The 12,546-nt window shown below is 45.8% G+C and overlaps 1 protein-coding gene across 2 annotated transcripts in view; it reads right to left on the bottom strand.

Moving 5' to 3' along the window:
* cdh11 (cadherin 11, type 2, OB-cadherin (osteoblast)) overlaps nucleotides 1–12,546 on the bottom strand; it is a 205,692-nt gene that overhangs the window by 148,715 nt on the left and 44,431 nt on the right. The window lies entirely within an intron of this gene.

The following is a 12,546-nucleotide window of genomic DNA, read 5'->3' as shown; positions in this document are numbered from 1 at the left end:
TTACCACAGGAAGTAGTTGATGCCAAAACATTGAATGTATTCGAGAAGCGGCTGGATATAGCACTTGGGGCAAATGGGATCAAAGATTCTGGGGAAAAAGCAGGATTAGGCTATTAAGTTGGGCGATCTGCCATGGCAGAGCAGGCTCGAAGGGCCAAATGGCCTCCTCCTGCTCCTATCTTCTGTGTATGTTTCTATGTAAGAGCTGGCACAGAGACGATGGGCTGGATGGCCTTCTTCCGCACTGAAAGATTCTACAGCACAAATTAATTCCTGTTGCACAGAAACCTGATCTAATTCTTAAACTCACCAGCGTCTGGCATGTCTGAGGGAACAGGAATAGATAGTCGCTGGCAGAATCTCTCCCATTAGTTCAGCAAAAAGGGTTCTTGACCTAGTTCAACCATCGCTGCCACCCCACTGTATCGAGGAACACTGACTTTGACAGGAAAATGGGAGGTTTAAGTTGCCTCTGCAGAGTAGAGAGGGCCAATCACTCCATGGAACGAGTCTCGTTAGGAGAGAAAACAATTTGAAAATATACATTTGGGGCAAATTGTCAATATTGTGAAGTTTCTTAAAAAAAAATAAGGCTCAGAAAGGTGAAGGCTCAAAAAACAGTGACAGCTTCATTCTGTAAATAATTCATGGTGTGATCCTGCGCTCCTTAACCCCTTTGCAGTTTTTCCTGCTGTCCTGTGCAGTTTGTTAAAAGGTCATTTCCCTCTGGACCATCTCTGATACAGGCGAGGCTCAATAAACAAGTCTCACTGAAATCCCCCGTCCCCCCCGCCATTCCGAGCAGGGGACGGACAGGACTTGCTGTGTCACTTTAAAGGGAAAGATTCTCTTTGTTTCATAACCTGTCATTTCTCGTTTTCCCTCTCCTGCTCACGCTCCCGAGAGTGAAACTTCAATTTTTTATGTGCTTTGTTTGAGTCACAAACATGCCTCAGCTGAAGCGGAATTTAAATATGGCTGGCAGTCTGAAATCCAAGCAGCTACAAGGTACAGAAGGAGGCCATTTGGCCCATTGATCCCGTTCCGGCTGACGCAGAGCAATCCAATTATTTCCACTTCCTCCCTCCTCCCACCAACACCATCCCACTCCCTCCCCATATCCCAGCAAATTTATTACCCTCAAGTATCCATCCAATTTCTTTTGGAAGTATTGACCATCTCCATCCCCATATCCATTGACTCTGTCTACACATCCTGCTGCCTCAGGAAAAGCAGCCAGCATAACTAAGGACCCCACGCACCCCGGACATTCTCTCTTCCACCTTCTTCTGTTGGGAAAAAGATGCAAGAGTCTGAGATCACGTGCCAACCGACTCAAGAATAGTTTCTTCCCTGCTGCTGTCAGACTTTTGAATGGGCCTATCTCACACTAAGCTGATCTTTCTCTACACCCTAGCTATGATTGTAATATTACATTCTGCATCCTCTCATTTCCTTCTCTATGAACGGGATGCTTTGCCTGTATAGTACGCAAGAAACAATACTTTTCACTGTACATACACGTGTCAATAATAAATCAAATCAAATTCAATCGCAAATCACCTTCAAGTCCAATCTGTAAAATAGCCTAGCATGTCATATTTGCCTCCTATAAAGACGTCACTGATTTTATAGAGTGTAGTTTGACTGACTCTGTCAGTTGTTGCCACATCTCCACATTTCTGCCTTGGGACCAAATGGCCAAAATATGAATGGCTGTCATGTGATAGGACTGAGTAGCATCTGAATGTTCCTATAGAGTCCCTGCAGCGCAGAAAGAGATCATTCGACCCATCAAGCCTGCACTGGCTCTCTAAAACAGCATCTTACCCAGGGTCTATTCCTGTAACCCCAAGTATTTACCTTGTTAATCCCCCAAACCAACACATTTTGGGACAAAAGGAGCAATTTAGCATGGCCAATTCCTGCAATGTACACATCTGAGGACATTAAGGGGCAATTTATCATGGCCAATCCACCTAACTTGCACATCTTGGGACACTAAAGGACAATTTAGCATAGCCAATCCCCCTAACCTGCAGATCTTGGGACACTAAAGGATAATTTGGCATGGCCAATCCCCCTAACCTACACATCTTGGGACACTAAAGGATAATTTAGCACGGCCAATCCCCCTAACCTACACATCTTGGGACACTAAAGGATAATTTGGCATGGCCAATCCCCCTAACCTGCAGATCTTGGGACAATAAGAGGCAATTTAGTATGGCCAATCCCCCTAACCTACACGTCTTGGGACACTAAAGGGCGATTTAGCACGACCAATCCTCATATCTACACATCTTGAGACATAAAGGGCAATTTAACATAGCCAATCCCTCTAACCTACATTTCTTGGGGCACTAAGGGGCAATTTAGCATGGCCAATCAGCCTACCCTGCGCATCTATGGACTGTATGAGGAAACTGGAGCACCCGGAGGAAGCTCACGTAAACACGGAGAGAACGTGCAAACTCCACACAGACAGTCAGTCAAAGCTGGGGTCGAACATAGGTCCCTGGCTCTGTGAAACAGCAGTACTAACCATTGTTCCAACGTGCCACTGCCATGATAACATTAGGTGTAATGGGAGGATTTGCAGCTGCTTAACAATCTGAGAGGATTTTCTTGTCATTCTTTGTGTAGCTTCATGCTAAGTGTGTAGTGTGGAATGGTGGCAGGATTCCTGGACTGGCTAACAGTCTGACAGGCTGTGATGTGAACACCAAGACTGTAACCATCTTTACAATAGGTGAAGATGTGCTGTCATCTGGAACAAGGGCTCTCCCGACTGCCAAAAATCATTCAATGTGTGGAGGAGTTGCCTATGTCCACCAGACTTAAGTATCCAAATTTGCTTTGCCAACTATGCCATTAACTGTGTTCTTGGAGCTTTCATCAACATGATTTGCCTCAATGCTCGAGCCAATAGTTGGCCACCACAACCATCCCTATGACGTACTACCTTCCCAAGCCAATTGGAAAGAAAAGAATCATTATCTGATTGGATGTTGTGTGACTGTCAGCCTTTTCCTTCCTGTTTCCAATATTTTTATATCTGACAAAGAGAAATGCTCAAAGAAAGTGTTCCCACAACACAATCTTTTTCAATGATCCAATGATTTTCCTCAGGGTTGCACACAGCAGTATCCGGGAAATTGACCATCCATTCCTGGAGACTCCAGGCTAACCCTGGAAGGTTGGCCAATCAAGTCAAGTTAAAGTTAATTTATTAGTCACAAGTAGGCTTACATTCACACTGCAATGAAGTTACTGTGAAAATCCCCTGGTTGCCACACCCCAGTGCCTGTTCGGGGAGAATTTAGCATGGCCAATTCACCTGACCAGCACATCTTTGGGCTGTGGGAGGAAACCGGAGCACCCGGAGGAACCAGCACAGTCACAGGGAGAATGTGCAAACTCCACACAGACAGTGACCCAAGCCAGGAATCAAATCCAGCTCCCTGGTACTGACCACTGTGCTACTATGCCTTGGGCCTCTTTGTCCCAGATGGTGTTAAGCTTCTTAAATGTTGTTGGAGGTACACCCATCTACCCCTCGCATCAAGCCAAGGACGTATTGTTTGGACTCTCAACTTTCTTATCTGATGTATGAGAATCATTGCGTCTTTTATTATTTTTCCTTGTGTCTTGATGACGAATAAACTCACCTTTTCTTTGATTCAAGAAAATCTGGCCCCTTGTTAAAATACATTCGGACTGGGAAAGGCGTCCACGGGAGTGGCAGTGGGGGTGGGGGAAGAATTTTTAAACACTGCGCCATCTTGGTACCCAGAGAGGGGGAGTTGGAAAAAAAAGGGGGAATCCAGCCCCTTCCTCCTCTCCCAGTGCTTAAGACTTCAAAAATATTTAAAATGTTTCAGGTCCTGAGGTGGGGACTACAGAGACGCATGTTCTTGGATTTTACTCACATACCCATGTTAATGCAGCAAAAGGGCGGACATTTTTCATGTCAAGATTACAAATGTATTAAGCCTCATGAGAAAAAAGTCCGCTGAGATTATACCTTCAAAAACCTCCATTCGTTTCAAGCCGTCCTACTCTCCTTTTTTCCTTTATTGCTTAACACTGTGATTGAAGATAAGATTCTTAATAAAAGTAACTGACAGGGACTGAAAGCATTCACTAGAAAAATAACATACTCTCCACAGCGGATTACAATGTACCAGTGCATATTATACCACCATTAATCATAGTCATTTCTATCTGACTGGCATCACTGAGACACTATTGTGACAGCCGCGAACTCAACTATTATGAGCTGCTGAGATTGAGATCCATTCATTTCCCCCTCCCAGCCAACTGAAAGGCGTATGCCCCCCTGTAACTTTCCATGGTTTCATTGGTTGAATGTGCCCTGAAATCTTTGCTGTTCCTCCAAGAAGGAACCTAGTCATGGAGGTCATCATAAGAACATAAGAAATAGGAGCAGGAGTAGGCCATCTAGCCCCTCGAGCCTGCCCCGCCATTCAATAAGATCATGGCTGATCTGTCGTGGCTCAGTTCCACCTTCCCGCCCTCTCCCCATAACCCTTAATCCCCTTGCCTACCAAAAACCTATCTACCGTGTCATAGAATCACTGAATTCTTACAGTGCAAAAGGAGGCCATTTGGCCCATCGAGTGTGCAATTCCACCTAGCCCCTATCCCCATGTCTCCATGTATTTACCCTGATAATTCCCCTGACAAAGGGCAATTTAGCATGGCTAATCCACCTAACCCCCACATCTTTGGAGTGTAAGAATAAACCAGGGCACCTGGATGAAACTCATGGAGATACAGGCAGACTCCGCACAGTGACTCAAGGCCGGATTTGAATCCAGATCCCTGGCGCTGTGAGGCAGCAGTGCTAATGCTGTGCCACCCTGCTGCCCTAATAATGGTCCAAGATGCTAAGTTAGCTTTAATTGAGTCAAATTGGCAAAACAGGACAGCTGGCGTTGATCTGGTTAAGGCAAGAATGGGGGAGAAATGATCTGGAATTCCTTGGACATGTTCCGCTGGCTTCACCAGTGAGCACAGTAAGAAGTCTACAACACCAGGTTAAAGTCCAACAGGCTTATTTGGTAGCGAAAGACACTAGCTAACAGATAAACCTGTTGGACTTTAATCTGGTGTTGTGAGACTTCTTACTGTGTTTGTTTACCCCAGTCCAACGCCGGCATCTCCACATCATGTTCACCTGTGAGTACATATGAGCCACATATGCCTTGTTATGACTGAATAACGATTGGCGCAGATCACTGTTGACACAGAATTGGTAATGAGGGTGAGGTGATGAAGGGCAGTCACCCTCCATAAGAATGGGTCATATGAAAAGGCAGAACTAACCTAAGTACCATACTCTTCTCAGCTTTAACACATCACTTTACAGTTATTGGAAAACTTTCTGCAGTGTCCTTGCTAGTCTGATGTGGGAAACATTCCAGCCAGCTCATAAACAATGAACTCTTCCAGAACAAGTGGGATGATGTCCAGATAAATCTGTCCTGGTGACACAAAGTTAAAATACTGCAATTGCCGGAAATCCGAAACAGAAACAGAAAATGCTGGAAATACTCTACAAGCCAGGCAGAGTCAGCAGAGAGAGAAAAGAGAGAACAGTACAGGAAAGATATAGAGAATCCGGTGAACTGGTGAGACAACAATAATCTCTCCTTCAAAGCAACAAAATGAAGGAGGTTGTCATGAAAGTGTAGAAGAGGATATACCCCTGTCGACATCAATGGGAACAAAGTGGAAATAGACGATAGCTTCAAGTTTCTAGATGTCCAGATCACCAACAACCTGTCCTGGCACCCCATGCCAACACTATAGTTAAGAAAGACCACCACACTTCTACTTTCTCAGGAGGCTAAGGAAATTTGGCATGTCCACTACAACTCCCACCAACTTCGATAGATGCACCATAGAAAGCATGCTTTCTGGTTGAAAGACAGTTTGGTATGGCTCCTGTCCTGATCAAGACTGCAAGAAACTATAAAGAATTATGAATGAAACCCAGATCATCACTCAAACCAGTCCCCCATCCATTGACTCTGTCTACACTTCTCGCTGCCTCAGAAAAGCAGCCAGCATAACTAAGGACCCCACACACCCCGGACATTCTCTCTTCTACCTTCTTCCTTCGGGAAAGAAATACAAAAGTCTGAGGTCACGTACCAACCAACTCAAGAACAGCTTCTTCCCTGCTGCTGTCAGACTTTTGAATGGACTTACCTTGCATTAAGTTGATCCTTCTCTACACTCTAGCTATGACTGTGACACTGCATTCTACACTTATTCCTTTCATTCTCTGTGAACGGTATGCTTTGTCTGTATAGCACATGAGAGACAATACTTTATACTGTATGTAAATACATGTGACAATAATAAAACAAATCAAACCAAAATTTCCCTGTTCCAGTTCGAAAAATTATGTGGGAGCTTTAACGTCCACTTGAGAGGGTGGAGTGAGCACCAGTGTGCAACTCAGCTGAAGGACAGTACCTTAAACAGAGCAGCACTCCCTCTGGTATAGCATTGAAACTATTAGCCTCTGATTGAAGGGGTTTCTGATACTCACTGTACAGACTGGCATTGGTGACAAGACATGTCCCAGGCGTGGTACCGTGAGGGCCTCTGCCACTGGTGACTTGCACCATCAAATGCCAGGACGAGGGGAGAAGTGGGGGAGCAGGCTGATGTGGAGCACAAATGCCAGCCTGGTTCAGATGGGCCAAATGGCCCTTTTTTTCCTGTAAAACTCTATGCAGTGGCTGCTTCCCTTTGTCTAACAATGGGACTGAAATGCACTTGCAACAGTGCAAAAGCTGAGAGGTAGCACTTTGTCTTTGAGACAAGAGGAACAGAGGTGACTGTATGACTCAGTTACAACTGATTATGCATAAAGCAGTGAAATCTTCTGCACTTAACACTTTGATTGAAGCTCCAACAGTTCCAATGAGGGAAGTCACCTGTTCAATGGCAGAATGAAGGGTATCTTATGCTAATTTGAACATATTTTATTCATTCTGCAGAAATAAACACATTGCTCTTGATGAGGATAGTACTCCAATTATTGTGATTGAGAAAGTGCAGAGTTAATGAAGTGTGTTATTACTAATCAATCCTCACTCCTCCGTAAATGACTCTTAAAAGCATGCAGTTGCAGGCAATTCTCAATTAAGAGATTTCCAGAGAAAAAATGATTTGCCAAATGTCCTGTGGTTGACTCCACTTTAGTGAAAACCCAGGCAGGTAATATTTGCGTTAATATTCTTAATGTTGGAACCCTCTCCAATTATTTCACCTCCTATCTAGCATTTGATTCTACTCACCTCTTGTTCGCCAGATGTTTACCTCTGTACACCCTTTAAGCAGAGATTCTTTCTAAACTGTTGTAACACAACGGTCATAGACTGTTAAGCTGTGAAGAAAGTGGCGTCGTGCCAATGCATCAACCATTAAACTGCTGGCAGCATCACGACCCTCCCCAGAATTGTCCGCGATTCCCCAATATTACTAAGCAAAAATCTGGGAGAAACAAATCACAGTGCGTTAAACTAATGTGATCAGACTTAGGCTTTAACATTAATCAAAGGATATGCTCCAGTTTCCTCACACAGTCCAAAGATGTGCAGGTCAGGTGGATTGGCCATATGAAATTGCCCCTTAGTGTCCAAAGATGTGCAGGTCAGGTGGATTGGCCATATGAAATTGCCCCTTAGTGTCCAAAGATGTGCAGGTTAGGTGGATTGGCCATGCTATATTGCTCCTTAGTGCCCAAAGATATGAAGGTTAGGTGGATTGGCCATGCTAAATTGCTCCTTTGTATCCAAAGGTATGCAGGTTAGGTGGATTGTCCATGCTATATTGCTCCTTAGTGTCCAAAGATGTGTAGGTTAAGTGGATTGGCCATGCTAAATTACCCCTTCATGTCCAGAGATAGGTAGGTTAGATGGATTGGCCATGGTAAATTTCACAGGGTTATTAGGACAGAACCAGTGGCAGACGAAAGACCAGTAGCCTCTATTTGGTTATTTAAGGGCCTCAGTTGGCCTCAGTGATGGGGGCTATGAGCCATCTTCCCCAGCACTAGCCAAATGCCATGACGGGGGAAATATGATGGGCATGCTACCCCCTGCCTTCACCCCCTCTCACCCCGCCTCCAACCTGGCATGTTCCCTAAGACCCTGTTCAATGCGATATAATTTAAAACAAGGAAGTTTTGATAAACTTGTGCAAACCACTGACTCGGTTTCAACTCTGTCCGCGTGGAGTTTGCGCATTCTCTGCGTGGATTTCCTCTGGGTGTTCCAGCTTCCACCCACACTCCAAATATGTCCGGGTTAGGTTGATTGACCGTGCCAAATTCTCCCTTCATGTCAAGGGCATTAGCAGGGTAAATGAGAGTTACGAGAATAGGGCATGGGTGGGATTGTTGTCAGTGCAGACTCGATGGGCTGAATGGCTTCCTTCTGTACTGTAGGGATTCTATGGAGTAGAGTCAAAGAATCATACAGTACAGAAAGAGGCCTTTCAGCCCATCACGCCTGCTATCGGTTCTAATCCCATTTTCCAGCACTTAGTCTGTGGCGGGGCATCCTGTGGTGTTTCAAGTGCTCATGTGAATACTCTTTAAATGTGGTGCTCTGTCCAGTTCTGGGACCACACTTTAGTGAAGGTATGAAGTCATGAGAAAGAATGCAGAAAAGATTTATAAGAATCGTTCCAGGGATGAAGAACTTCAGTGATGCGAATAGATTGGGAAAGCTGGGACTGTTCTCCCTGGAGAAGAGAAGGTTGGGAAGCGATTTGATCGAGGCGTCTGGATAGAGTAGATGGGGAGAAGTTGTTGCCATTGGTGGAAGTATTGAGAATCAGATGAGACCTATCGATTCCCAGGTTGGGTCACTTTCTGCGTGGAGTTTGCAAGTTCTCCCCATGTCTGCGTGGGTTTCCTCCGGGTGCTCCAGTTTCCTCCCACACTCCAAAAAGTGCAAGGTTAGGTGTGTTGGTCATGCTAAATTCTTCCTCAGTGTACCCGAACAGACGCTGGAGTGTGGTAGGGGATTTTTCATAGAAGAGTCCCTACAGTGCAGAAGGAGACCATTCGGCCCATCGAGCCTGCACCGACCATGAACCCACCCAGGCCCTACCCCCATGTCCCTACATATTCACCTGCTAATCCCTCTAACATACGCATCTCACGACTCTAAGGGGCAATTTTTGCAGTGTGAATGTGAGCTTTACTTGTGACTAATAAATAAACTTTACAATATTAAGGCAATTGGCAAAAGGAAGAAATGGTGATATGTGGAAAAGGTTTTGACAAGTTGAGTGCTTGAGTTCTGGAGTATATTGCCTGAATATGTGAGGGTGGCAGATTCAATCATGGTCATCAAAAAGAGAATTGACTAATAACCTCAAGAGAAATGTTTGCAAGGCTATGGGGAGAGGTGGGTGAATGAAAGCCATGGTGCGTTTGATCCCCTCGCAGAGTACCAGCATGGACATGATGGGCCCAATGGCCTCTTTCTCTGTATTAATCATTCTACAATTCTGTGGTTGTGGACATTCTACTCCGTAGAATCATAGAATCCCTACAGTACAGAAGGAGGCCATTCGGCCCAGCCAGTCTGCACTGACAACAATCCTACCCAGGCCCTATTCTCGTAACCCCCGTTTACCCTGCTAATCCCCCCTGACACGAGGGGACCAGTTAGCATGGCCAATCAACCTAACTCGCACATATTTGGAGCATGGGAGGAAACCAGAGCACGGGGAGGAAACCCCGCGGGGAGAACGTGCAAACTCCACACAGACGGAGTTGAATCTGAGTCAGTGGTTTGCACACAAGAACAACAGAGGTTGGCCTTAAAGTGAGAGCTCAGCCGGTTAGCAGTGACATGTGATAAAGTTCCAATATTGGCTCATTTCATTCTGCTTCGTGGTTTATGTTTCTTTAAGATTCTTCTGTGCTTTCAAAATCATTCCAAAAATGGCATGCGTTTCCAGCGAGACAAAATTATTGCCTGTCTAACTGGCCCTATCTTCCAGCCAGTTTGTCTGCCATTAAATATGGATAATTCAAATTAGCATTCATTCCAACTGACCCTCCAGAAGGCCAATTTGAACACAGTAAGATTCCACAGACAGCAGCAAGGGAAGGAGATTGATTTTGACGTTTTAAATTTCCTTTAGACTTTGTTTTTTTTTCTGTTTCGGGTGGCTCTGACCCCTACCCCCACCTCTCCCCTCCTCGCTGCCGTCAAACCCGCCCCCCTCCTCTAACACCCCCCCCCCCCCCCCACCACCCCACCCTTTAAGGAAGTTATTTGTGAGTGGTGAGGGGGAGATGAGCTGGGGCAGTGGTGGGAGGGGTGGGGGGGTGGGGGGGGGGTGGCTGGCAGGGGGCAATGGTGTGACGTACAACTGATTGGGGGGGCAGCCAAGGGGGGGTTCTGCGGTTTATTCCTTGTTAAAGCTGAGTTTGGGGGTCGCTAATCGGGTTGGTCATTTTGGGGGCAGGAAGGGGCCGCGGTTACTGAAATACGAGTGCTCACAGGACAGCCCCAGGGAACGCCGGGTGATCCCAGCAAAGTTCACAGTTGGCACCAATTGCTGACATCTGGGGCCAATTTTCTTATTTTTATGGCAGGATGTGGATTGATAGGAAACAGAGTTTATAGCAGGGATTGTTGGGGAAGGAACACCTCTGCGCAGCATTGCAAAGCAATAAATCTACATTAAAAAACTTGGTGATTTTTTTTTATATCCCAGACAGGTCCTTAGCAGTGTGGTCCCAATGATTTGTGCTGGCTTTGTCCCAAGGTAAACACTATCTCGGTTTTACTGGAGTAATTAATCTGCCCTGTGAATGCGGGTAACAATGCAGTAACTGTGTGACGGTTTGCCGCTGGCTCTGTTTTTTTCTACAACGCAGGCCAAAGGCAGACTGCCAGGACTGCACTCTGTCTCCCTCTCTCCGCCCCACTTCCCAACGGCTACACAGATTTTCAAACCCAGTCGTCAACCAGGGCTCACGTGTTTAGGTTCAAACTGACCAATCTCTTGACTTGGCTGTTGCGTTGATAGTTTATGCTGACCTGCATCATTCCTGCTTCAGACATCTCCCTCGCTGCCAACTGACCCATTGCAGAGCCTGTATGAGTGATTAAGAGGATCTGCAAGCATGATTTTATTTTTAAAAAGAAGATTAAGATCATTTGGTTCCTCCCCACGGCCCGGTTAGCGCTGTTGCCTCACAGTGCCAGTGACCCGGGTTCGATTCCCGGCTCGGGTCACTGTCTGTGTGGAGTTTGCACATTCTCCCCGTGTCTGCGTGGGTTTCCCCCGGGAGCTCCGGTTTCCTCCCACAGTCCAAAGAAGGGCAGGTTAGGTGGATTGGTCATGTTAAATTGCCCCTCAGTGTCCCAAGGTGTATAGGTTAGGGGAATTAGTACTTGAAAATGTTTAGGGAGACAATGGCCAAGTGGTATTATTGCTAGACTATTAATCCAGAAACTCAGCTAATATTCTGGGTTCAAATCCCATGATGGCAGATGATGGAATTCAAATTCAATTAAAAAAGTCTGGAATTAACAATCTACCGGTGACCATGTAACCATTGTCAATTATCACAAAAAACCATCACTCATGTTCTTTAGGGAAGGAAATCTGCTGCCCCTACCCTGTCTGGCCTACATGTGACTCTAGGGCCACGGCAATGTAGCTGACACTCAACTGCCCTCCAATGAGCACTAGGGAGGCACTAGGGATAGAACAAAGAACATCCCAGCACAGGAAACAGGCCCTTCGGCCCAACGAGCCCGCGCCACCATCTTAACAAAGCATTTTCCTACACGTACCTAGACCCGTGTGTATGCGTATGGTACCCCCATTGGAAACCAGATTCAGGGGAGAATAGTTCAGGGACAATTTGTTACACCCATGTCCCACAAATGAATAATAAAAAAGCTTTGGGGATTATTGGGGTAAATACGCGGGGTCTGTCGGAGAGTTGGTGCAGACTTGATAGCTGAATGGCCTCTTTCTGCACTGTTGGGTTTCAGTGATTGAACAGCTAATGAGTCGTACATATCTCAATCTGATGAGGGGCGTTGACTAAGGAGACGTGGGCACATTGGAAGATTCAAATGTCAGAAAGCCTTTTTTTAAAATGAGGCAGATACTGTTTACACAAAGGATTATAGAGTTGTGGAAGAAATTGCCAGAGAATTCAACTGGATAGTCTCAATGCATGTCAGAGGGTGAATGTTCTCCTCTGGGTATTCGAGAAACGCAGGAAAATATTCCCTGTTATAGACAGCACGCACAGAGACTTCCTTCCAGATGGAGTCGAGAAAAAGTAATGAGAGATAATGATCGGGATTTTACGACCTCGCTCTGGCGAGCATGGAAAAATCCCGCCTGAGACCAATAGAGAATTCTGTTCTGCGAGCCTCGCTGTTGGGAAGGGGGGGCAGGGAGGGGGGCAGCGTGCAGCCCTGGCCATCCATCCATTTTCTGCGTTGTGGGAAA

Source organism: Carcharhinus amblyrhynchos, chromosome 4, assembly GCF_965287045.1.
Source record: "Carcharhinus amblyrhynchos chromosome 4, sCarAmb.v2.hapA, whole genome shotgun sequence".
Classification (NCBI taxonomy): Eukaryota; Metazoa; Chordata; class Chondrichthyes; order Carcharhiniformes; family Carcharhinidae; genus Carcharhinus; species Carcharhinus amblyrhynchos.
Note: the sequence above shows the minus strand (reverse complement) of the source record. Positions and strands in the feature narration are given on the sequence as shown.